General features: G+C 43.7%; 1 protein-coding gene across 2 annotated transcripts in view; it reads right to left on the minus strand.

Moving 5' to 3' along the window:
- Positions 1 to 22,777, minus strand: part of LOC143415982 (uncharacterized) — a 41,311-nt gene extending 18,534 nt beyond the window's left edge. The window contains exon 1 of one of the 2 annotated variants that reach the window (XR_013096408.1): positions 20,096 to 20,223. The gene's annotated coding sequence lies outside the window, so the exon portion shown is untranslated. Of the gene's footprint in view, positions 1 to 20,095; positions 20,224 to 22,467 lie in introns of those variants that run through there. The other variant, XR_013096407.1, reaches the window with a different exon arrangement.
- Positions 22,778 to 25,143: the final 2,366 nt, after the last annotated feature.

Genomic DNA, 25,143 nt, shown 5'->3' on the forward strand with positions numbered 1-25,143 from the left:
AAGAAGCCTACGCGTCCCACCAAGATCAGGAAACATTGAACAAAATATGCAAAACAAAACTAGAATTAAATGAAACTATTAATAAAAAAACACAATTCCTTATACAAAGACTTCGCTTGCAGAATTTTGAACACAGTAACAAATCAGGTCGATTTCTAGCTAACCAGCTAAAAATAAATAAAGAAAAAATAACTATATGTGCTGCTAAAGATTTATCGGGGAACACAATATATGATCCTGGAAGAATAAACAACATTTTTAGGGATTTCTATGAAACTTTATACTCACCACAAATAAACCCATCTAAAAATGAAATTGATCTGTTTCTTGACAACGTAACTCTTCCAAAATTACTAGACAGTCAAGCAATGGAACTGGATTCACCACTGACGCAAAGTGAACTCCAGGAAGCCCTGATAAGTATGCACAATAATAAGGCTCCAGGTCCAGACGGCTTCCCTGCAGAATTCTACAAAGAATTCTGGACAATTTTGGCACCAGTATTCCACAGCATGTTGCAGGAAATCGAGGAAAAGGGCAGACTACCACCAAATATGAATTCTGCCAACATTAGTCTCCTGCTAAAACCAGGCAAAGACCCTTTATTTCCCTCAAGCTATCGTCCAATTTCTCTTTTAAATGTAGACCTTAAAATAATCTGCAAAGCTCTCTCAAAGAGATTAGAGAAAATGACCCCCCTCTTAATTCATCCTGACCAAACTGGTTTCATAAAAGGTCGGCACTCCTCAACAAACACTCGTAGATTACTTAATTTAATAGACTACTCATACGATAAAAACATCGAAACCATAATATTATCTCTAGATGCAGAAAAAGCATTTGACAGAGTTAATTGGAAATTTTTATTCGCAACTTTACACAAATTTGGTTTTGGAAACTCTTTCATAAACTGGATAAGAATATTATACAATTCCCCAACGGCTCGTATCAGAACAAATGACCAGACATCCCCCAGCTTCTGTCTCCTGAGGGGCACCAGGCAGGGATGCCCACTCTCCCCTTCACTTTTTGCAATTTTTATCGAACCTCTAGCAGCAGCATTTAGACAGGCTACAACAATTAAGGGCATAAAATGTAAGAACATAGAACATAAAATCAGTCTCTATGCGGATGATGTGTTGCTTTTTCTGCAAAACACACAAACCAACCTCTCTGAGGTAATTACTTTAATAAACTGGTTTTCAAGAGTTTCAGATTATTCAATTAATTGGCCAAAATCTACAGTTCTCCCCATTAACTGCTCCTTCCATAACTCTTCCTCTGCCCCACTGCAATCCGGAAATATTAAATATTTAGGTATTAATGTCTCTCCTAAGCTTTCAGACTTAACTAAACTAAACCACATCCCACTTCTAAAGAAAGTAGAAGGCGATCTGACTAGATGGAAATCTTTACCCATATCACTCATGGGAAGGGTCGCCACTATAAAAATGATGATCTTGCCAAAAATAAATTACTTATTTTTGATGATCCCTAACAAACCATCACAAGATTGGTTCAGATCTCTGGATTCATATATTTCCAAATTCCTTTGGAAAGATAAACCCCCGCGTATTAGCTTAAAAACGCTACAAAGAACCAAGGATAGAGGAGGATTAGATCTGCCTAATTTTCACCAATACTTCTTAGCCAACAGGCTTCAGTTCATCTCAGAATGGTTAAAACATACCTTCTTAGTTGAGCCCTGGCTAGATGTTGAACAGGCACTATGCAAGGATCTAGAGATTTCAGACCTACCATTTATTAGCTGAAACATCAAAAGACATGAATGCTTTAAAAGTATCAACATCAGCTTTTCTCTAACAGCATGGTGGGAGTTTCTAAAAATAACGGAGTCTTCATTAATCCCATGCAAACGTACACCTATCTGGAATAACCCTGACATATTACAAAACAATAATATGATTAATTTCCCAGAATGGAGTTGTAAAGGAATTAAATACTTAGAACATATATTAGAGGGAACAGAATTTATTCCATTTGACAGACTAGTTGAACAATATGGGATCAACAAGACAAGGTTTTTAGAATATCAACAAATTAAATCCATAGTAAAAAAGAAATTTAACCTCAGTCAAGTTGAATTACAAACACCACTAAGTGCGGCACATTTTCTTACTCTTAAATCCCCCAAATTATTATCTAAAATATACAGAACACTTTCTAAATTAGATGAATCAATATCCCTTCCTACTGCAAAGTGGGAAGCAGATTTATCAGTCAACCTAGACCAAAACTTCTGGTCTCAGATTTGCTTAAAAACTTTTAAATTAATTAAAAATCCCAGTCTTCAATTAATTCAATACAAAATATTACATAGAGTGCACTATACAGGTCATCGGATGTTCAAGATGGGCTTTACATCTTCCAACAACTGCTCACACTGTCAAGGCAATACACCAGACAATTACATCCACGCTCTTTGGTTCTGTCCACCAGTGCAAAAGTTTTGGCGCGAGATATGTGAAGACTTATCAAAGTGTCTGAAATGTAACATTCCAACTTCCCCCTTAGTGTGTTTGTTGGGCAGCTTAGCTAATGTCACTTCAGAAAAGAATATCGCCCATATGATCTTCACTGCCCTATGCATAGCCAAGAAAACAGTCCTCATGAACTGGAAAAATAAAAATAATCTTAATTCTAACCAATATAGAAATTATCTATTAGATTACATTAGTCTTGACACAGCCTCTGCCACCACATTAGATCAATTGCTCTGGGCCCCTTTTATCAGCTCCATCACCTAGTGGGGGTGGGGGGTCATAGTTTGGTCCCGCCTTCACTGTTGTGATTGGTGAGGGGGTAGGGACAGGCTTAGGGCGTCGGGGGGTTCCCGGGAGGCATCTTCCTTGGGGGGCTCAACCCGGGGTAGCGGTCACGTCCGGTTGGGGGCTCTGTTGGCTCTCAGGTGACTGTTTCCTCGCGGCTGCGTGCAGCGGGGCTAGGGGAGGGTCTGTGCTGACGGACGTGGGTTACTGACCTGGCAACCTGGCTGCCCCTGGGTGGGTCCGGGATGGGCGTGAGGTTCTGGGGGCGCTCCGTCTCTGGGCTGGGGCCCGGGCCGGGCCTCGGGGGCTTGGGTCCTGGTTGGTGTGCTGCCGGGGTTGTGGGCGGGTGGGTGCATGGGGGCCCGGCCCTGGAGCAGGGTGCCGCCGGTGCGTCGAGCCGCCTGGGGGGCTCTTCAACTGGTGGGGGGGATGGTCACATCTTGCAGGAGCTTTCTTCTCTTCAGGAACTCTCTGCAGGAGGGGGAGATGCAGGAGAGGTGGAGGAAGATCTCAGCCTGGGCGTTTACCGTCTTATGTAGTCTGGAAGATGTGTGGATGGTGGGGTGGGTGCAGTTTTCTCTGTGGTGGGGTTGGGTGGACTGTCCAGGGCTCTGTGGAGCCGGAGGGCGCTACTACACTGGGCCCCGGTCTGATGGGCCTGGGCCCCCCTTCCCTGGCGGGTCGCGGAGGGTGCGAGTGCCTACTGGGGTCAGCGGGGGAGCTGGCCCCAGGAAGGGGTTACCTGCCCCTCCCTTCCTTCCCTCCCCATCTCCAGCTGCCTCCCTCTTCCCGCTCCTCCACAACCACCCACACATGCAGGGCCTTGGAGTGGGGGTATGTCACCAGGGTGCAGAGGAGGCTACCCCCCCCCCCCCCCCTGTCCCCTTCTGGCTGCCTCTGCCTCAATTTTATCCCACAACTTAGACATTCACATTATTCACACTCTCATTACACATACATATAGGATCTTGGGGGTGGGCACAATCACGGAGTCCAAATTACCATCAGGGTGTATACCTCACCCCTGACGTCGTTGCCCACCTCTCAATTTTAAATACACTTAGTCATTGAGGGCTAGCAGGAGGGACTATGCGCTTACCTGCTGCTCCTTGGCAGGTAGCTCCATGCCCTCCTGGGTTTTAATTACACCTTAGAACACATATGCATCAACACTACAATGAGCGGGTGGAGGGAGGTTTGGAGTCTTCTCCCACTCCCATTCTCTGCGGCCTGCTGGAGCGGGAGGGCTAGTAGGAGGAGTTGGCCGTCCGACTGCGGTCTGGGGCCTCCCTGCTGCTGCAGAGTCGGGGTGGTCTGCCTCTCCCCACCGCAGGGAAAAGGGTAACACCACCTGGGTCTGGGTGCAATTCCCCCCTCCAGGGGCAAGGGTACCTAGACCCGGTTTGTAGAGTACGCTTGGGGAGTGTGATCGTGTGTACAGCGTCTCTTTATGTCTGTCTCCACGTTGGTTGAGTGTGGAGTAAGTGCATATGAGAGCATGAGGGTGGGAATGGATGTTTGTGTCTGTGGGTGCCTGTATGTCTGTGTCTATATGTCAGGTTGGGTATCAGACGCCACCTCTCTGGGGACACCTCAGGCCCTCCAAGGTTTGGAGGCCTATCTCCACCCACCACCACTTCCCCTGCCGGTGGCGGACTCCCTCAGGTGTCGGTGTGTTGGTGGTTCTTTGTGTCTGGGGGTGGGCGTCCGGGTACACACCGGCTCACTCCTTGGCGGCCGCTTGTCGGGGCCTGGGGCCTGGGGCTCGCTCGGGCCCCTTTGGAGGTGGGGTGCCCCCGGCCTCTCGGCCTGGGGCTCGGTCACTCAGGCACAGCTGGGGGCCGGCGGAGCTCACGGGCGTGTCACTGCAACTCCCCCTGACTTCTGCTCCGCGGCTGCTGGGCGAGCCCTCATCTGGGACTCTCCTCAGCTCTTACTGGAACAGTGGCGCGGCTGCCCCCCTGTTGGTCTTCCATGGTCTCTTGTGTTCTGGGGGCCTCTGGATGTCTGGAGTTTTGATCTCCTCCATACCCGCTTCACACCCTGGAGGACGGGGCTGTGGCCCCCCCACACTCCCTAGCAGATCATTACATGGAGAAACCTTTGGAATGCAAGCATGCTGATCCACACAGGTATGCACACATGGGTATTCACAGACGCAGACTAAAGCTTTCTTGGCTGCTGCCTCAAAGCACACTGTGCGCTGTCTATCTTGCGTGCTGCACAATATCGTTTATTATTTAGTAAATATTGATATCTATGACTAGCTAGTTTATTGTGATGGTGCTTTGTTTTCTCTATTATTATGTTGCTCTTTGTTGTTTGCTGTCTCCTCTGTTTGTTTTTTTTGTTTGTTTTTTTTTTTCTCCATACAGGTGACCCAGGAGTTCTCTTTTTTTTTTCTCTCTCTTCCCCCCCCCCTCTCACCGTCTCTTCTCCCCTTTGGTTTTCTTTCTTTCTCTCCCCCTCTTTCTCTCATTCATTCCCCCTGTCCTATTTATAAAAAAAATAAAAATAAAAAAAATGACAAAGGATGAACTGAAGCTCTGCCATCACGTAATGTCGCATACTGCTGTTTCTGATGTCATTTAAAAAAAAAAAAAAAAACTGAAAGAAGCAGGACTGAACACTGCACTCACCTGCTTCTTCACTTTAAAAGAACCATCAATGTAGACACCGAGCTTTTTACACGTGTTTCAAGTAGCGGTGCTTTATCAGGCCAGTACAGGTCAGCCTAATCACTGGTTTCAAACTCCCAGTAATGAAACTGGGGAACACTGGTTGTGCTCAACCTACAAAATATTTCACGTTCCTGCAATATGTGCTGAGCACGCACGACAGACATGAAGCAGACAGGATCACAGCTGATCTTCTCTCGCTCACGAGTGAGCTAGTTAATGTTGGGAGTCACAGAGGGAGCGCTACGATCAACCTTTAAATCAAAACGGTTCACCTCCGACACAAGGCGTCCAGTCGACGCAGAACCCAACGCAAGGCATCGTCTGAGGGTTCTTCCATTCATCACTGAAACAATTCTGTGTAGGTGCAGAGACACCCCAAGAATCCAGGTGTTATGTGGCAGGTTCGTGCACAAATGTTATTAATAAGTAGCTGTTATTAGAGCGACTCAAAGGATGCTGAGTGGTTGGGATGTCCCCCAGACCATCACTGAAACACCAGAGCAGCCGTGCTGACGAGGTTCCAGCAGCACGATGCTCTGCAGCCTCTTCCACATGTGCTCAGCATGCAGCGGCTCTCATCTGTGAAAAGCACAGTTCTGCTCTTTGATGGGAAATGTTAATCAGACTGCATGATGTCAGTTCACCCTGCATCCACAACAAAGAAGAAGAAGCCGTATGTAAACATAACATACAAACTGACCGAGGACAAGAGGGAACAGTGCTGCTGTCAGTCCAACGTGTCCACGTCCTCTGGACTAAGAAGGGGAGAAACCGTCCAACTGTCATAATCACAGCCACACGCCTGCATCACTGACGGTCTGCATGACTTATATGTAAAACTAATAATTTGCACCTAAAAGGATGAAAAATAAGCAACATTTTCTAAGAAATGGAAAACTTTAAACTTCAGTAAGGATGCCAGCAAAAGCAGTTACCACTGTTTATGTCACCGGACACCGGTACCCATCCCTAATTACTAATCGGTTCTCAGTAAACTTTATGCTTTATAAGTGTTTGCAGTGCTATGAGATGTAAAAAAATAAACCGAAATACACTTAAATACAAGTACTGTATTAACTATTATGTAAAATAAACTACAGAGTGCACTCTGCAAAGTGTGCTTGCAGGCAAGAGATGCAAGAATGCATGACAGAGCAATAGAATAGAATAGAATAGAATAGCTTTTATTGTCACTGTTACAAGAACAATGAAAGGCTGTTTGACATTTCTCCATGTGTGTGAAGTATTTACACAATCACAGACAAATTTACATTTACACAAGAACGATATGTACAAGTTATACATGCACCTGCAAACATACGGATACACCCATACAAACATACACGCACATGCATACATGTATGTATAAATACATGCATGCGAACATACAGACACATGTCTCCACATACACATACATACATGCCATGGCTCGCTGACTGGGAGTGCCGACCTGAGCTCCACAGGAATGAATCCAAAAATGTTACATTTGAATGTTTCAGATCATCAACAAAATGTTCATATTAGACACAGACAACACAAGTAAACACAACATGCAGGTTGTAAATGTAGCTATTTATTCTTATTAGAGTTATAATTCAGCCCATCGGAGGGTTTTCAAGTCTGAACCACCTTTTTAAGCCACAGCATCTCAGCCAGTTTGAATAGACCAAAGTCCCTCAGAGGTGAACTGGCTGATCATTGAACACATGTTGGTGACATTGATGGTCAGGGATGCAGAGCAGATGCAAAGCCACAGCAAACCACAAAGAGAAGCCCAACAAAGAACCTGCTGTCTGTATTTTTAGATTTTAAGGTTTTTTGATGAAGACAAAAACAAGGACAGCTTCCTCCAGGGAGAAGCTAGAAGCTGCCTCCTGCAGCTATAAATAGCAAGGCTTCAGGAAATCTCACTCTATGTCAGGAGTATGGAAACTGATGGGATGGCGTGCACCCTGCTTAATATTTTGGAGGACTAATTGCAGCATCTCAGTCATCAATGAGGAAGTAAAGCAGGAAGCCGATCGATGCACTGTGATCGATGATCTAGGTATAAAGTAAACTGCCTTTAATGGTAAATATTATTAATGTATATACAGACCATAAATATTTAAACAGGCACATAGTTTTGTTCTTTAAGGTTAACAAAACCATGATAACGGCGTCTACGTTACAGGACATTTCAATGTGAATAACTGGTAAGTGCTCTATTCTTAGGAAACCGTGGCCTTTCTGTCGGTTTGGATCTGCTGATGAGCCTTTGGTCTATATAAATAGACTGACTATGGCATAATCATGACTTTTGTCATCACAGAAGTGATGGGAGCATTCAGAGACTAAAAATAAAGCTGTGGAAGAGCAAATAGTGTGCACAATTCATCTGATCGCAGAGAAGCAGTGAAAAACCCACAGAAAGTAAAAGATAGACGTCCTAAAAACTGGTGCAATTCAGTATAATATCATTGCATGTTTTGTTGCAATGGAGCAAACAACAACAGTACACTACTTTGCTGGGACTAAAGTATCTCTAATATAACATGGATGCTGTAAAATGTGATTCTGACATCCTTGACGTATGCACAGGAGTACAGAAGTAAAACAGCAGGAGTGTTAGCTCTACAGAGGAAAAGACACGCCTGTTACGTCGCTTACTACCTGCTTCTTGTCACCACATCGCCCGGTAGGATGGTTTCGACTCTCTCTGTAAGTGTACATCTCACTCTAGACTCTGGCTAACCCATTCTCTCCTCCCTCCGCAGCATTCCTACCAGCCCACCTATGGCTGTGCCACATTATACTGTTCATGGTAATACTGGTTTAATGTTGGGCAACGATAAAAAAATTAAATATCTCGATAGAATATGGGTAAAGTGCGCATGCGCAGTGCCTTTGTTTTCATACCCACATGGTGGCGATAGAGAATGAGAAGGGGGAAAGCGGATCGTTGAGTGAAACACATGAACCAGAATTGGTTTGTAAAAATGCTGCAACTTCAGTGGTGTGGAACTGGTTTGGTGTTTGTCCGTCAGATACACAACAAAGCACCATTTTTTTGTAGAACATGCAAGCGGCCGTCGTTATTGCCATATTTTTTGGACTAAGGTGCTCGTAAATCTGGGAGTAATCTGGGTCCTAAACTCCGTCCTTCAGGACCCAAAGTCAAACGAACACTGCGACATCACTGAGAGTTAAAAACGGTCTAAATTCTTTCATCTTTAATAAAACGATCAGTGTTGCTGCTTTACCAGGTGTAACAATTGAGTTTAACATCCAGGCATCCATGAAAACAGAATTTATTATATTTAACGGACTTAGAAGTTAACAGGAAGTTAGCAGGAAGTTAGCGGAAGGTAGCTCACTGGTTTTGCTAGTGCCTAAGCATGATATAGCATGTTCTGACTGAGAGATTTCTGAACAAATTAAAACGTACAGCTCTGCTGTCACTTCCAACATAAATGAAGACAGAAAACTAAACAGCAGTGACGTTTGTAGGGTTACTGAAGTTGGGCTAGCTGGTATATAATGATGTGCTACGTGATCGCTAGCGACACAGCTATGTTAGCATAAACACAGTGAAGCTGGAGGACGAACACTAACACTTTTCCACTCGATAAAAGTTAACGTGAGGGTTCCTGATGGTTAGAGACAAATGCAATCGCATGGCAGGATGCTGTAAACCACAGGTGTCGAACTCCAGACCTCGAGGGCCGGTGTCCTGCAGGTTTTAAATGTGTCCTTGATCCAACACAGCTGATTCAAATGGCTAAATGACCTCCTCAACATCTCTTGAAGTTCTCCAGAGGCCTGGTAATCAACTGATCATTTGATTCAGGTGTGTTGACCCAGTGTGAGCTCTAAAACCTGCAGGACACCGGCCCTCGAGGCCTGGAGTTTGACACCCCTGCTGTAAACCATAGGTGTCAAACTCTGGCCCGTGGGCCAAATTTGGCCCGCAACCTAATTACATTTGGCCCGCGAAGCCATACCAAATTACTATTAGAGCTGGCCTACTGGTATTATACAGCTAATATATATATTGTTTAGTATTAAGCTTTGCTTGTTCCATATTCAGTTTTTCAGCAAAACGTGTTTGAGTCCATAAGAAAAGATTCATTCTTATATCTGGAGGAATAAATATATTTCAATAAATATTAACGTTAGCCCGCGACTTTGTTCCAGTTTTGAATTTTGGCCCACTGTGTATTTGAGTTTGACACCCCTGCTGTAAACGGACCAAACTTCAGTCAGGAGAACAACTGAGATAATCCATCCACAATACGAGGTTAGTCATTAATATACTGCAACAACATGGGAATAGAGCAGCTGCCAGAGAATTCAACATTAATGAATCAATGGTACAGAAGTGGAGGAAGCAAGAAGAATTAGTTTAATAAAGTTTGATTTATCTGACTGCTTTGTTTCGCTTAATGTGCCTTATAATCCCCTGCAGCTTATGGTCTGAAAAATACGTACTGCAAACGAAATCATTTGAAGAACTTGTTACATTAGCCTTGAGAATAGTTAGCTTCATAACTTGGCCTGCTCCAGGCCTCGAGGGCCGGTGTCCTGCAGGTTTTAGATCTCACCCTGGGTCTACACACCTGAATCAAATGATTAGTTCATTACCAGGTGTCTGGAGAACTTCAAGGCATGTTGAGCCATTTAAATCAGCTGGACACGTCTAACACCTGCAGGACACTCGTGGCCTGGGTTTGGACACCACTGCCATAACTGAATACTGAAAGAAACTACAAGTCACGATCAGCTTCCTCATCAAGAACATCGTGAGAAGTCAGTGCAGCTGAGCAGACTTACTCAGGAGGAGTGATAGAGAAGGACTGAAGAATGGCCACATCAATTCTCCCTGTGCGATAACACAGGTGGATCCTGCAAAACGAGTGTGTTGTCTCTAGTACAACACATAACAATTCTGGGTTTATCTCTGGACTCCATCTCTTTTACATCACTCTGTCAGAGGCCATAGCTGTGAGTGCCTTCAATCGGGCATACTGGGCATTTGCCTGGTGGGCTGACAGTGATTCTTCGTATTTATGGGTTGATGGGTTTTGTTTTGTTTGTTTGTTTTGTAACGGCATGAGCAATGAAAGGTGGTGGATTGGCCAGATGCTAGCCGATGTGTAAAAATAACTCAGTTGTTTGGTGGTGGCTATGGCAGAGCTTCCACAGCCCTGCTCACAGCATTCCTGACTCTTTTTCGCCTGCACAAAACAGTACCCTTTAGATTATACCTTCGGCTACTGGGTATGATGGCTCAGCCATCCTGGTGGTCTGGCTTGGCTGTTTAAGAGGGTTTCAGCGCTGGGTGGTTTCTTCAGGCGCTTCCTACTGTTCTTGTGAGGATTGACAATACCACCATGGGGGCTTATATTAGCCATCGGGGAGGGATGCATTCACGCTAATAGCAGCAAACATTTCCTCTCTCTGAGTGCAACACATCCCAGAGTCAGAATGGGGAATGAATCTGCGAGGCGTTGTGTTATATGGTGATTGGGCTTTGCATCCAGCCACTGTAGAACAGCTTCAGCTGGAGCTTTTAGCCACTACATAGAGCAATAATCTTCACTAAGCTTGATCTTAGAAACACGTTCCATCTGGTGGACATTGGGGAGGTGACGAATGGAAAACTGTTTTCAACACTTGGACATTTCAAGCGTGCCGGGCTGACAAATGCCTCAGTTGTTTTCCAGGCTTTAATCAATAATGTGCTCTTTGTATGTGCACCTGTTTGACCTGCAGATTTTTTCCAGAGAACAACTAGAACAGGAAGCAAGTCAGAGTTCTTCAATGACTATGAGACACTAAGTCTAGTCTTGGTCTTGGTAGCCGGGGATCCGTCCGCCATGGCCTCTGATCCTGGCTGCCACGTGGCACACATTGCATGTGACCCCTATGGCGCCTACTGCAGGTGGTGGGCCTGCATAAGAATGGGCCCATGTCCCTTTTTCGGGTTGTGCCCAGCCAGGCCCCATGGACCAGTGCCCGGCCACCAGATGTACAGCTTCTGGCACCCTCCCCGGGCCTGGCTCCAGGGCAGGGCCCTGGTAACCCTATCCCAGGCAGGGTGAACTGTTTCCTTGATCTTGCACTCATAGGGGTCTTCTGAATTAAATTGAATTGAGGAGCAGACACAGACTGTTTTATATGAGATCCTTCTCATGCACTTCAACAGTCTTATTCATCATCCAGTCTTAAATGATCCTGTTATGACCAATGACTGCTCGACTGTGTCAAAGAGCTACTTCCACAGTGTGGAGAAGCCATAATTCTGACTCCACGCCAAATAAAAGGGGGAAACCCTCCCAGGGATTGACACCTAACAGTCAAATAGTTAAAGGATTAAACTTCTCTTTCCTTTCTTTAAACAAAAAGATATTTTCAAAAAACTATTCAAAGGTCCCAAATGTCTTATTTCACTCAGGGGAGGAAGGCAGACGAGAGGCAGCTGTGTCATTATTGCGTTTGTATCCTGCTGCTACTGGGACCAGTTACAGTTCCTTTCACTAACACACACACACACACATTCTAGTTTTGATATCTTAGTGAGGACACATCCTAGCCGCTCACTGTAACCATCAATAATGGATGGTTAACGCTCAACCTAAACCTAACCATAACCTAACTGTAACCCTGACACTAGAACCACATTGTGAGTCTCAAACTCGTGAGGCACTTTTGTCCTCATAAATGACTGTTGGTCCCCACAAGTATAGTAACATTCCAATTCTTGGTCCCCACAGAGACATCTAAACAGGTACACACACACACTTTCATGTATTTTTGTCCACAGTATAAAAGCTGTTTGGGGCTGGGAGGAATTAAGTCCGTCCATGGCAACTTTCCCCGACTGCCTTCCACATTCTTTGAGTGCTTGCCTTGTCTGCTCGCTCTGGCGCTTTAATGACTTCCTTCAAATGGTACCAACACTTCTGCAACGACTGCAACATCATTTTTTCCATCTTCACAGTCCTGGAAGCATTGGACAGTATCATCCATTACATGGAAAATATTAAAACAGCTCAGCTCACAAAAGCAGGGAAACCTTGGGTGCAAACATGTGGAGACCACTAATTCATTTACTGCATGTTGCCTCTGCTCAGTGTCTGCTCAGTAGAACATGGATCTACATGTTCACTCCTGCACTGGCCAAAGCTGGTAGTGGTACTGCTTAGACTCTTTGAGTGCTAACATTGGTGCTCCAATCATTTGGTCTGGCTCTAACGGTGTGATTCAGACTGAGCAGACCTGGTGCATTTTGAATCAAAACTTCAGAGTCATTTTACTATTATTTAATAAGGAAGAACAGAGACCACGACCACGTTATATCAGTAAAGATGTTGTGTCTGCATGAGAGTAGACTGTCTCTGCAGGCAGCATCACACCCAAACAGAGCAGACAGCCTGTTCATCCTGAGCTCGCCAAGGTCACCAAAGGTCAGGCGGACAAAAACCTGCAGTCTTAACAAAGCCACAGGCAAAGACACTCTTTATTATCAACTATCTAATAAAACGCAAAACAGCCAAGAAGTGAATCTGCCATGAATTTCACAACTTTACAAGCTAAGAAATAGACACTGAGCTTTATAATGATTAAATATGTTAAATAGATATTAAATTAAATATAGATCCTGATAAATGCCTCGTTAATTTTTCATCATAGAATTACTGTTGAAACAACCCCTTATCCATGTTTGATGCCCTGCAATGGACTCACAGCCAACTGTAGAAAGCAGCCCAATCAGAGGCACTTTTTCTTTGACCCAGTTTATTCTAAGTGGAGATATTATCTGAATTTCAGGAGTGGGACCACACCTCATTCTCGCCGCCTCAGTTTATATATGCCCCCTTCACCAATACCCTCTGTTCTCATTTTCATGCCCACCTGGAGCCCAGGAGCCGCTGCCGGTCCTCTTTGAGGCCTTCCCCACATTGCAGCACCAGTACACGCTCCCTCATCCATCATCGTTCATCGTAACTGAGGATGTGGTCCCAGCTAGTGAAATTGCTAGTAAAAATGTTAATGTGATAAACTCACCAGCTATTGGCTCACTGACATCCAGTACAAGAAGGCCAGGCTTACCAAAACATACAGTTTGATTTGTGCGCTCTGCTGCTGCACACAAATACTGTCCAACACAAGGAATTCAGCCTGGATTTACACTCGTCCCAGTGTCCTATGGCAGGTCAGCTCTATCACAGGCAAGGACAGCTCTGATGCTTCAGAAGTGTTATCAAAATAAATAAATAAATAAACAAAATAGAAATAACATACTAGTTTGGATCAAAAGCCAGACTAAGTTTTAAGATGCAATTTAAAAGACTGCATGGACTCGGAGAGACGAATATAAAGAGGGAGGTTACTCCAGAGTCTGGGAGGTACGACAGCAAAGGCCCGATCACCTCTGGACTTCAGACGAGACCTCGGCTGCGTCAGGAGCATTTGATTGGAAGATCTAAGTGCCTTATTAGGGATGCACAAATGGAGGCGCTCGCGTAGATAGCTGGGAGCTAAATTGTTTAAATTTTTAAAGGTAAGCAAAAGAATTTTGAATATTGGTACGATAATCAACAGGGAGCCAACGTAGGTTGGCTAAAACTGGTGTGATGTGGGCATAATTTCTAGTTCCAGTTAAGAGACGCGCAGCTGCATTTCAAACTAACTGGAGCCGGTGAATAGAGGAAGGTGGGAGGCCCGAGTAGAGAGAATTACAGTAGTCTAATCTGGAAGTGATAAGACCATGAATGAGTTTTTTAAGGTCCTTCAAAGGGAGGTATGGCTTTGCTTTAGATATCTGACGCAGCTGGTAGAAACAGTTTTTTACCACAGAGGAGGTCGATTTCTTGAGCTGTCCAGGAAAACACCAAGGTTTCTAACAGTGAGTGAGAGATGGCTACCAAGGGACCCTAAGGCAGTTGTTCCAGCGGGGTGTGACTATCAAAAACTAAAACTTTTGTCTTTCAGTGTGAGAGACGTGACCACGTTTGTACCTCATTTAGACAGTCAAATAGGGGTTCCAGAGACGTAGAGACATCTGATGTCAAAGGGAAATAAATTTTTATGTCGTCGGCGTAGCAGTGAGAGGAAATGTTATATTTTTCAAGTATTACTCCCAAAGGCAGCATGTACAAGGAAAAAGAACTGGGCCGAGCACAGATCCTTGAGGCACACCACAGTGAATTTGTTTTTAAAAACTGAAGCTGGCCCTCCACCTCTGTCAGTGGACTGGGGTGAGCTTAGAAAGGTGAATCGGGTTGGTTCTGAGAAAGAAAAGAACTCACCAGGGCAAAGCCAAGTTTCAGTCAAGAATAAGAAGTCCAGCCCGGATGAAAGAATCAGCATACAGAGTCCTGAAGTTGGCAGCATGGTGTTCAGAAAACAGCCTGGGACTGAACACTAAGAAAACCAAAGAGGTCATTGTCAACGTCAGGAGGCACTGACTTGGCCCCCCTCTACATCAACGGGGAGCGTGTGGAGAGGGTCCACACCTCCCGGTTCCTTGGTGTCCTCATCTCTGCTGACACCTCCTGGACAGACAACATCTCAGCGGTCGTCAAGAAGGCCCAACAGCGGCTGCACTTCCTGAGAGTCCTCAGGAAGTACAAGCTGAACTCCAACCTGCTGCTGACATCACGGTATGGTACGGCAGCTGCACTAAGGCGGATAGAGGCTTCAGAGTGTGGTCAAGACAGCACAGAAGATCATCGGCTGCCCTCTCCCCTCCCTGATGGACATTTATTCCTCCCGCTGCCTCAGCAGAGCAGCAAGCATTATCCATGACAGCTCCAGTCCGGTTCTAACCTGTTCAACCTGCTTCCCTCAGGGAGGCGCTACAGGTGCATCAGCAAGGAGACCCACAGACTCGCAACAGTTTTTTCCACCCGTAACCTGAACTCACACATGATAAACACAGTTCCACCCCCCAATGTAGGACCTCTATACACAGACTACACAACTATCATCACCACTGTGCAACACTTAATTTACGTGCAGTAACCCACACTGTAATATATAGCACTATGTTTTGTTTCTATATTTGTAGATAGTGCTGCAGAACTGTGCAACTCACCCCCTTTCTTTCCCACGTCTGCACTGAACAGGAGATGCTCTGAAGCTTATTGTGCATGTGTGTAGTGACAATAAAATGCATTCTATTCTGTTTTTGTTCACATGCTAAGTTCAGCATTCAAAATCTTGGTGTAATGTTTGAGTCTTCTCTGAGTTTCAACTGTGTAAAATCTTTATCTCACTCCTAACATTTCTAAATTGTGAAACATGGTCTCCTCTGCTGAACTGGAAGAAATTATCAATGCGTTTCCGTCATTGCATTTAGATTAATGTACTGGCCTCTGTGCTGGATTAGAGAAACCACCAAGGCTCTGCACCAGTCTACAGCTGACTCTGTCAATTCTTTTAAAAAGCAGTTCAAAACCTTTTTGTTTAAACAGATTTTCTGTTGAGAAGTTTTTTAAAAATTTTAAAACTACAGGTTTATGTTATTTTGGCACTTAATGGGGTTTTTTGTGATGGTTTGTCTGTGAAAACGTCCTCACAATCACTAAAAACCAAAGAACACCACCCCCACAGTAAAGCAGTGGAAACATGGGTCACTTTTCTGCTAAGAGCACAACATGACCTCCCTGCATGGAGGGGCCAATAGACAGGACCGCGTATCGTACTGTGACGAGGAACCTTCGTCCCATGAAGATGGATGTTCAAGCATGACGATGATCCAAAACATCGTGTCGAGGTAACAAAGCAGTGGATGAAAATAAGAGTGGCCTATCGAGTCTTCCACTCATCACCTCCAGCTGGTGACGGCAGATGGCTGCCCCTCACCGAGCCTGGGGTTACTTCTTCTTCTCTGTAATGTTGTAGGGTATTTACCTTATAAATATGAAATATATAAATATGAAACATGTCAAAACAAAGCAGAGACAGCGATCAGTGATAACTGATTCTCAGTGCTGGAGATAAGGATGTACGGTAACCTTCAACTTTACACATCCTGTGGACACATACTGTTTGATCTATTGTTAGCATAAAGACGCTGACAGGTGCAGATGAATGAGCCCCTGATTTCTTCAGCCTACAGCAGACAGACTGTCAGGAGTTAGCTGCAGGACTGCAGAGCGTATGCTTGGTTTTATGTTGTGTTGTTGTTTTTAGCCTGACAGATGCCAAATGATCTGTCTGATCAAACGGGCGATTGTGGAAGAACACAAGCGCTTTGTCCTCTGGAGGCTGCTGACCTTCTCTGGCCACACAAACTGCTACACACTCACACACTGACATTAACCTGTCACTGTGGTACACCACTCTATACTTCACATATCTTGGTTGTCCTCATTTACACGACAAACACTTAAATAGACACACACAGTGACACTGTACGCCACCCCGAGAGGCCCAGTGTGGCACGCTACTGGTGTGTCACATGCTCAGAGTCCAAACAGCCTCTGTGAACCCACACTGCTGCAAATATGTCGCCAGCGCCTCCAGATTCAAATCAGTGTGTCATTGAGCAACAGAGGTTAGCAAAGGTGTCCCAGTCCAAATATGGTGTAACAGCAGGAACATGTGGGACATTCCTTTCTTATGACTTCATAAACTCAGCTACTGGGAGATTAATCCAGCGTGGTGTGGCAGCTTTGATCGTAGACCAAAAATGTGCAGTCCAAAAAGATCCCAGCGTAATCAAAACAGGCCGTCCTTTGGCGTCCACCGGGCAGTGTTTTGTAAATAATGTGTGTTTATCATTTATATGGGAATATAAAGAACTAGTTTTAGCTGTTCTACATAAACAGCATATCCCAAATATCATCAAAACAGAAAATTAGAATAAGAGCTTTCAAATCTAATTTATCGGCACAATTATTTCAATTTACTTAAATGTGCTCCGAGGGCTAACAGGCTGTTTAGATCACAGGGACATGTTACATAATGAAGTAATGAATGTCATTTCTAACTGTTTGATTTTAAAAAGTATGTTTGATAAATGTGGGACAAGGACAAGCATGTAATGGGATTAGTGGGGATACATTCATGGAGGAGAGGAGAAGTCCTAAAGCTAGCTAATGAAAGGACAGCAAACTAACACAGAGGAAGAGGTCAAGGCAGAACAACAAAGATTTCTTTGCAGGGTGAGATGAGGAAGGGAGGAGAGTAACCACTGTGATCACCCAGAAGAGAATGACTCAGGTCTGTGTCCAGTCTCCCCAAATCAGCATGACACAGCAAACTAAGCTACATAAATCTCTGAATTACCAGCTGAGCCACTAATCCAGGCGGCATGACACTCGCCAAACTGCTAGTTCTGTGATATTTTACCACCGAGCATAAAAGTGCTTACAGGAAAGGCCAGGAAAGAATAAGCCATGAATACAGAGTTTAAATCATAAGAATATTTTATAACGTTTAACATTACGCAGAAGCATTTCATATTCATGAAACGCTTTCAATTAAAAGAAAACATCGAAACAGGTAATAAGGACACACCCAACATGCTCAACACCCACTTTAGTACTTCCTACTCAGCAGTTTCAATTACTGGTTAAAGCAAATGTGTTAGAAACTTAAAGCACGTAAAGAATCTGCTCAAGTCAAACAAGACATCAGACACACATCACCAAGAAGGCAAGTTTAAAGCAGTCCTACAGAAAGGTTTCAAAACTCACTCCCACAGCTTGATTCCAAGGATGTTAGATTCCTATCGGGCCTTTTCTACTGTTAATGTTTAAGCTAAATGACAACTTTGTTTGTCCACTGTCAGCATTCGAAACAACTTCTACAGGGTTTAATGGAGCACACAGATTTGACTTTTTACAAAAGCACTCAATGAGCTGTAGTAATGAAGAATTGTATCACAGTACGTTTTGTCATATCCTGTCTAAGATGTTTTTTCTTGCATGAGCCTAAGCACTCATTTATACTCGTATCCAATACAACTGATTCCGGTTTTATGCTTCCTAAAACCCTTAAAATTCCTTGTCAATGTCTTTTAGTTTAACCAATCCTAAAGAAAATCAAGCTTTGCTGCTCTACTCTATTTCCCGTTCCCTGCAACATGTGTGTGGATGCTGAATGAGACGGGTGGAGGGATGAGCGCTACATGGTTGTGTTTGAGCAGGAGGGCCGGATGATGAATGGGCTTTTATAGACATGCTGTTCGTTTACGGAGGCTTGTAGGCGATGATCTCTTTAGTGTAATATGAAAAGGAAACAGACACATCGTGATATCACAAACACAATCCTACATTTGTGCCAACCTAATAAAATAATATGCAGTACTGTGTGAAACTCATCAAGTGGCCTGAACTAAAAGTTCTCCAGCAAGTTTAGTAGCATTGCTACTTGAGATTGTTCATGTTGCAGCCAAGAACTTCACTGATAACTGCTGCCATGGTGTAAATCAGCTGGTTGGTTCCAGCGATGGTCACACTAGGGACTGTCCACTGCAGTAAAAACTCTGCATTATCACTCCGTTACCTGCTGCAAGCACTGCCACAGTCTGATTTTCTTTCATCACTACCTGAATTGTTTGACTAAAAGGAAAAAGAAATGGCAGATGTCCTTCTCTACAGGGGAGAACTGTTGGCAAACTGTTCACCACCCCCCAACCGCCCTGTCTGTCATCACTCCACTAGCATTGCTGTTTGTAATTATATTCACTCCACTTTTACACACCTATACATAATATCCTAAAAGCCACAAATCAACTAGAACCCTGCTCTGTTTGGTAATGAACTGTGATAAAACAAATATCCCCTGCCTATGAAAAACCATAGGCTTCCCAAGGGAGTCATGAGTTCATAATGTTCATGTTTATAAACACTGAAAGCTGACATGGAGTAGGTCCCAGGCCCTGAACTCCATAAGCAAGAAAATGGATTGATGTATAAATACACACACACACATATATTAGGGGTGCAACGACAAACAAAATTCACGGTTCGGTTCAGTTCGATACTTTGGTGTCACCGTTCGATATTTTTTCAATACAAAAAAATGTTCATGCCTTTTTAATTTGTCAGTTATTAAAATTATAAATATATATTTTAACTCAAAAGTACAGTTTTTAAATTTAATGTTGCTGAAACACCAAAGTAATAAAAAAATAAATCTATCTGATGGAGGAATCGCTCATCTTTGGAAAAGAGAGTTTATTACAGAGAAATGTCTCTTTCAAAATAAAAGCTATACTATACTCTTCTTCTGGGCTATATTCTCAGCAGCATATTAAACATATCAGGTCCCCATAAGGAGAATCCTGTGCTAACGGCTGTCTAAATGACTCGGGTAAAGTTTGTAGCATGGTGCTTGTTGTTTTGTCTGCTTCCACTTGTCTTTGCACCAGGATGATGTCGGAGTAAATGTGCAGTCATATTCGTTGTGTTCCCACTAGTGCTGTCAGCGTTAATCTGAAATGACCTTAACACCACAACACGGCAAATCTCCGTTAACGAGCGACCGCGGATCGCCCCGTGCGTGGGGCTGGACGGCGTCAACACGTTAACGAGCTAACTGCGCTAACACACTAGTTCCCACCCATGTAATTGAGCATTGCATGGCACATCCAACATACTGTTTTACTTTAGTCCATGACGCGCTTACCTTCAGGGTCATACGTCACATGAAGACCAAAATAGTTCCAAAGGCCAGATCTGAATGAGGGTGGGGGAGGTTCAATTTGCCATGTTGCAAGGAGCTTAACTTCTGTCTCGCTAGCTTGCCCTGCGCTCAGTGGATCTGCACTCGACAGTGCAGCCTAGGCGGAGTAGTCGAACACAGATCCACTGAGCGCTCAACACAGACAGCATCGTCAGAAGGAAAGTTGATGAAATAAATTAAAAATATTGTATTGTTCGATACATATGTGTACTGAACCGAAAGCACTGTATCGAACGGTTCAATATCGATACGAGTATCATTGCACCCCTAATATATATACATATATATATGTGTGTGTGTGTTTCTGTGGTTCAGCATTATGATGCTGAACCACAAAAACACACACACACACACACACACACATATATATATATATATGTGTGTGTGTGTTTCTGTGGTTCAGCATTATGATGCTGAACCACATCATAATGAATAAATGGATAAATTTCCAAAATCCCGGAGCAATGCAAATTAGCCGGTGAGAGGTAAGGAGCTCTGTCATTGGTTAGACAGTCTTAGCTTTGCACCTATACCAAAGGCCATTCAGCCTCTGTGTTTACACTCTGCCTACACAGATGTTGGACATGAGACGACACAGGAAAAGGATTTTTGATGTTTTTATTGAGATTTTATTTCTTTTTTTTCTGATTTGAAGTATTTATTAATGGAATAATTATTTATTTTCAAATACTGATTTATAAATATTTATTTTATTTATTTTTTTTGCCTGTCCCGTTTGGCTCTTTTGCATCAGAATTGTTGTCTAAAGGCAAAGAAAGATGCCCAACGGATTTACTTTACCAAATTGACCATCCCAGCCTTGCCATAATGGTCCATTTGATTCACCTTTTATTGTTTATTTTATTTTCACTTACTGAATATGGGACAGACTTGACTGGGGGAAAGAAGGGGGGAAAGAAAGAGGGAAAGAGAAACAGCTGAGAAGAGGGACGGGGGAGAAGGGCAAAAAACAAAAACCAACAGAATTTTATTTTCAATTAAATTACTAGATAATAAATTACTTTTGTATTGAATAAATAAAATAACTTAAAAATGAATTTGTAAATTAATATTTTATCGCACAATTCATTGTTTAAGCAAAGAACTTTTTATTTCGATGCGCTGGATCTTCTGGTCCTCTGCACATAAGTGGATTTCCATTTAGACTTTATATAGACAACAACTCAAAGTGCTTTACAACAAGTCACATTCACCCATACGATCATCTAGTGCTGTACTTTAAACACTTTAAACACAAACACAGATACTGTGGGGAGAGGCCACAGAGGCACAGGGAGAAAACTCACACAGAAATCCAACAATTAAAGAGGAACCTTCTCGATGTAACACTACCATCCTGCAAGATGACCTGGTCCTGGGCCATCTTAATAAGCATGCTGTGCACAGTAGTTTCATATTCCTGCCAGAACAAACACCAGACAGTTTGTACACAAGGCTCAGATTCTCGCTTTGCCAGATACAGACAATAGTTTAAGATCCTAATGTCTCTGCACAGCTCTGTATGTACTGAAATATCCAACCTCAGATATTTCCTGCTCACACTCTCTGCACCGCCTTAGACAACAAGTAGTTCATGCTATACATAGCATTGACTTTTCATTCCAGCCATGTGCACTCATCAGGGCATCAGTGCTGCCGTAGTAACCACACTAACACTTCCTTGCACCTGTTGAAATGGCCTCAGTCTGATCGTGCCCTGAACAAACTCACCTTTAACATCCCACACACGGACTAAATATGTGCGTGTCAATAACACGTGACAGGAGAACATGCTGGTTGTCTGTCATGGGGCTGAATTAGAAACAGAGCAGGAACTACAGTTTGTCAGATTAAGACTGATCAGGTCCAACATCCGCTCCCAGCACTGATTTACACGTTTGGTGTCACATTGAAGGAAACGCCTACTGGCACAACCTGCATGTGTTAAACTGCTCCTGCGTGTAAACAGCGTGTCACTTACGGCTTTTTGCATCACAAGGACGCGCACTGGCGTCTCAGGGTGACTCAGATGTTTGCTGAATGAGGTGTAGACCGGACTAGGCGGGACTCATTTCACCAAAACACGAACTTTTCCACCCACCAGTGTTTATCTGTGTGCTTATTTTAAAGAATTATTCCATCGTTATCAAATACGAAGCATTACACGCACGTCGCGCCGTTTCTGCTGAGTCAGACACCAGTGCTCCCGTGTGCTGATTCTCGGGTCCATCTTAAACTGGTGTGTTTGCGAATGAACTTCGGTAAAACGTTACAACGTTACCGGGCGCGCAGAGGGTCTCGGAGGCGTGTCGTACCTGTCGGGTGGTCGCGGGCTCCTCGTTCCCGGTGGGTGAAGGTGTTTCTCCTTCAAGCGATGCTGGGGTGACCGGAGAAGAAGCCATGTCCCCCCGACATCACCTCTCACTAAGCGCCGCTCCTACTGTGACTTTCCTCGGTGTCCTCCAGCGTGCAATACGCTGCCTGGCGCGGTTTGCACGGACGGTGGACCGGTTGCGTCGCTCGTTTCCTGCGCGATCAAAGTGAGTCTTCGGCTGCACAGTGCAGCCACTGTCCCTCCTCCGGCCGGCGGACTAGTCCAGGCGAGGCGGATGACGTTGTCCCGGGTCTCGCTCCCCATACGGTAAAAAAATATATTTTAAAATACATTTTGAAATATATTTCAAAATATACAAAAAATGGCCAAAAAATATATGTGCTAAAATACATTTTAAAATATATTTATATATTTAAAATGTATTTTAGCACATATATTTTTTGGCCATTTTTTGTATATTTTGAAATATATTAATAAAATATATTTCAAAATACAATTTAAATTTATTTAAAATCATTCAAAAAAATATAAATTTAACCCTTCATATATTTCTAAGAAAACACATTCACATGTAACATCTGAAAGAAATCTTTATTTGATGTTTAAAACATACATATAGCATATCAATCAAGCAAGGAATATTCATTTTATAAGTTTATTCTCATTACATACTTAAACATTCTAAAGGAAACACACACACATATATGTGTGTGTGCATATATATATATATATACACACACACACACACACACACACACACACATACATATATATATATATATATATATATATATATATATATATATATATATATATATATATATATATATATATATATATATATATATATGTATATATATATATATATATATAAACACCCAGCACTTGCTGCAAAGGACCTGCTGATGGATGATGCAGTGCAGAGCAATGGCCTCCTCCACGCCTTCCTCTTCCAGTTTGTTTTGTGCCACCAGTCCATTTTTCCTCCCTGTCATTGATGGCGCTCCATCTGTTGTTATTCCAACAAACCTCTTCCATGGCAAACCAACATTCTCAATGGCATCACACAGCTTGTAAATATCTGCTGAGCGGTGGTCTGGCCATGCATTGGAATTACTGTGAGCAGCTCCTCCATCACTTCAAAACTGTCATCAACACCACGGACATACATTGGGAGCTGGGCAGTGTCGGTGATGTCTGTGGTCTCATCAAGAGCGACTGAGTATACACTGAAACATTTGGCTTTCTCACACAGTTGGTCATAAATGTCACTTGACAGGTCAGAAATGCGATCTGCTGCGGTGTTGGCAGAAAGGCTGATGTTGCTAAACTGACCTTTCTTTCCCGGACAGACTATATTTGCAGCCTGCAATATGCACTTTTAGACAAATGCACCTTCTGTGAATGGCTTCCCTGCTTTAGCAATCATCTCACTAACCACGTGGCTCCGACTGCTGCATTATTCTCTTTGGTTGCTTTCTTGGAGAAATCTTGCTGCCTCAGTAGATCTGTTTTAAGACTGGCAACCCGGTTCGCTCTCTCGTCTCCCTGGTATTTTGCATCCAGCTCAGCATGTCTAGTTGTGTAATGACGTTTCAAATTGTATTCCTTGTGCAGCGCAACTTTCTCTGTGCAAATAAGACAGGTCGGGGTGCCCCTGTGCTCAACAAAGAAATATTGCATTTCCCACTTTTCCTGAAATTGTCGGTGCTCATCACCAACCTTTCTCTTCACCGCAGGCTTTGAAAAAGACATGTTTGGCGCTATGTGACATTTATAATTCTACTTGGTGTCACTGTCGCATTGAAGGTTCAATCAAGCGTTTAGCCGACGGACGGGGAACGTCTCAACGCGTAGAGAACGTCATTTCTGCTTCTTTTTCTTGCAACCGTAGCACGGCGATCGGCAGATAAAAAGCCGGTAGCAGTCTCCTTTGTTTTTACGCTCGATGTTCATGTCTTTCATGACGACACGAACACCGTGGCGTTTGCAGATGGTAGAAAGTGCAGGGATAGCGAGCGCAAAAAAGGCGACTGCTCACGGCGCCGGGCTGTTGTTACAGGAGAAAGAAGCGGAAATGACACCGTGACATATAACAACTAACATCAGCTGTTTCTGATGTTAGTTGTTTTGACTGCTTTTACATTATATTGAAATATATGTAATGTTCATGTTTGCTGCAATGCAAACGGAGTGATGCAAATAAAAACATCGAGCCACAAATTACGGTGCGACCCTATAATTAGTCCGGGTTACCGGGGACTGTTGTTGCCGATGAACAGGTGTCGCTATGTGACTGCAGACTAAATTGGGCTGCATTGAGTTCATGACTTTTCTTTTATCCCGCCGCCTACGCATCACTGTGAGAGTTAATATGAGATCTCTCTCTGTGGAAAAATAACTTTAAATCCCACTGACGTGTGTATAAATCTATATACGTATAATGTCCCGCTGGGCAGCAACTTAAAAAAACAACTTTTTTTGAAGTGTTGTGAACGCAGCGCGCTGGGGCGAATGTCGGCGTTTGCCCAATAGAAAGGAGGAAGCCAGCCAGGCACAGGAAAGAAAGAAACACTCCAGGGCAACGCTGCTGGAACTTTGACTCATTGAGAAATGTTTCCCTGCTTGCATCAAGCCCGGCTGGTGTCCCCTGAGA

The sequence above is a fragment of the Maylandia zebra genome, unplaced genomic scaffold (assembly GCF_041146795.1).
Source record: "Maylandia zebra isolate NMK-2024a unplaced genomic scaffold, Mzebra_GT3a scaffold11, whole genome shotgun sequence".
Lineage (NCBI taxonomy): Eukaryota > Metazoa > Chordata > Actinopteri > Cichliformes > Cichlidae > Maylandia > Maylandia zebra.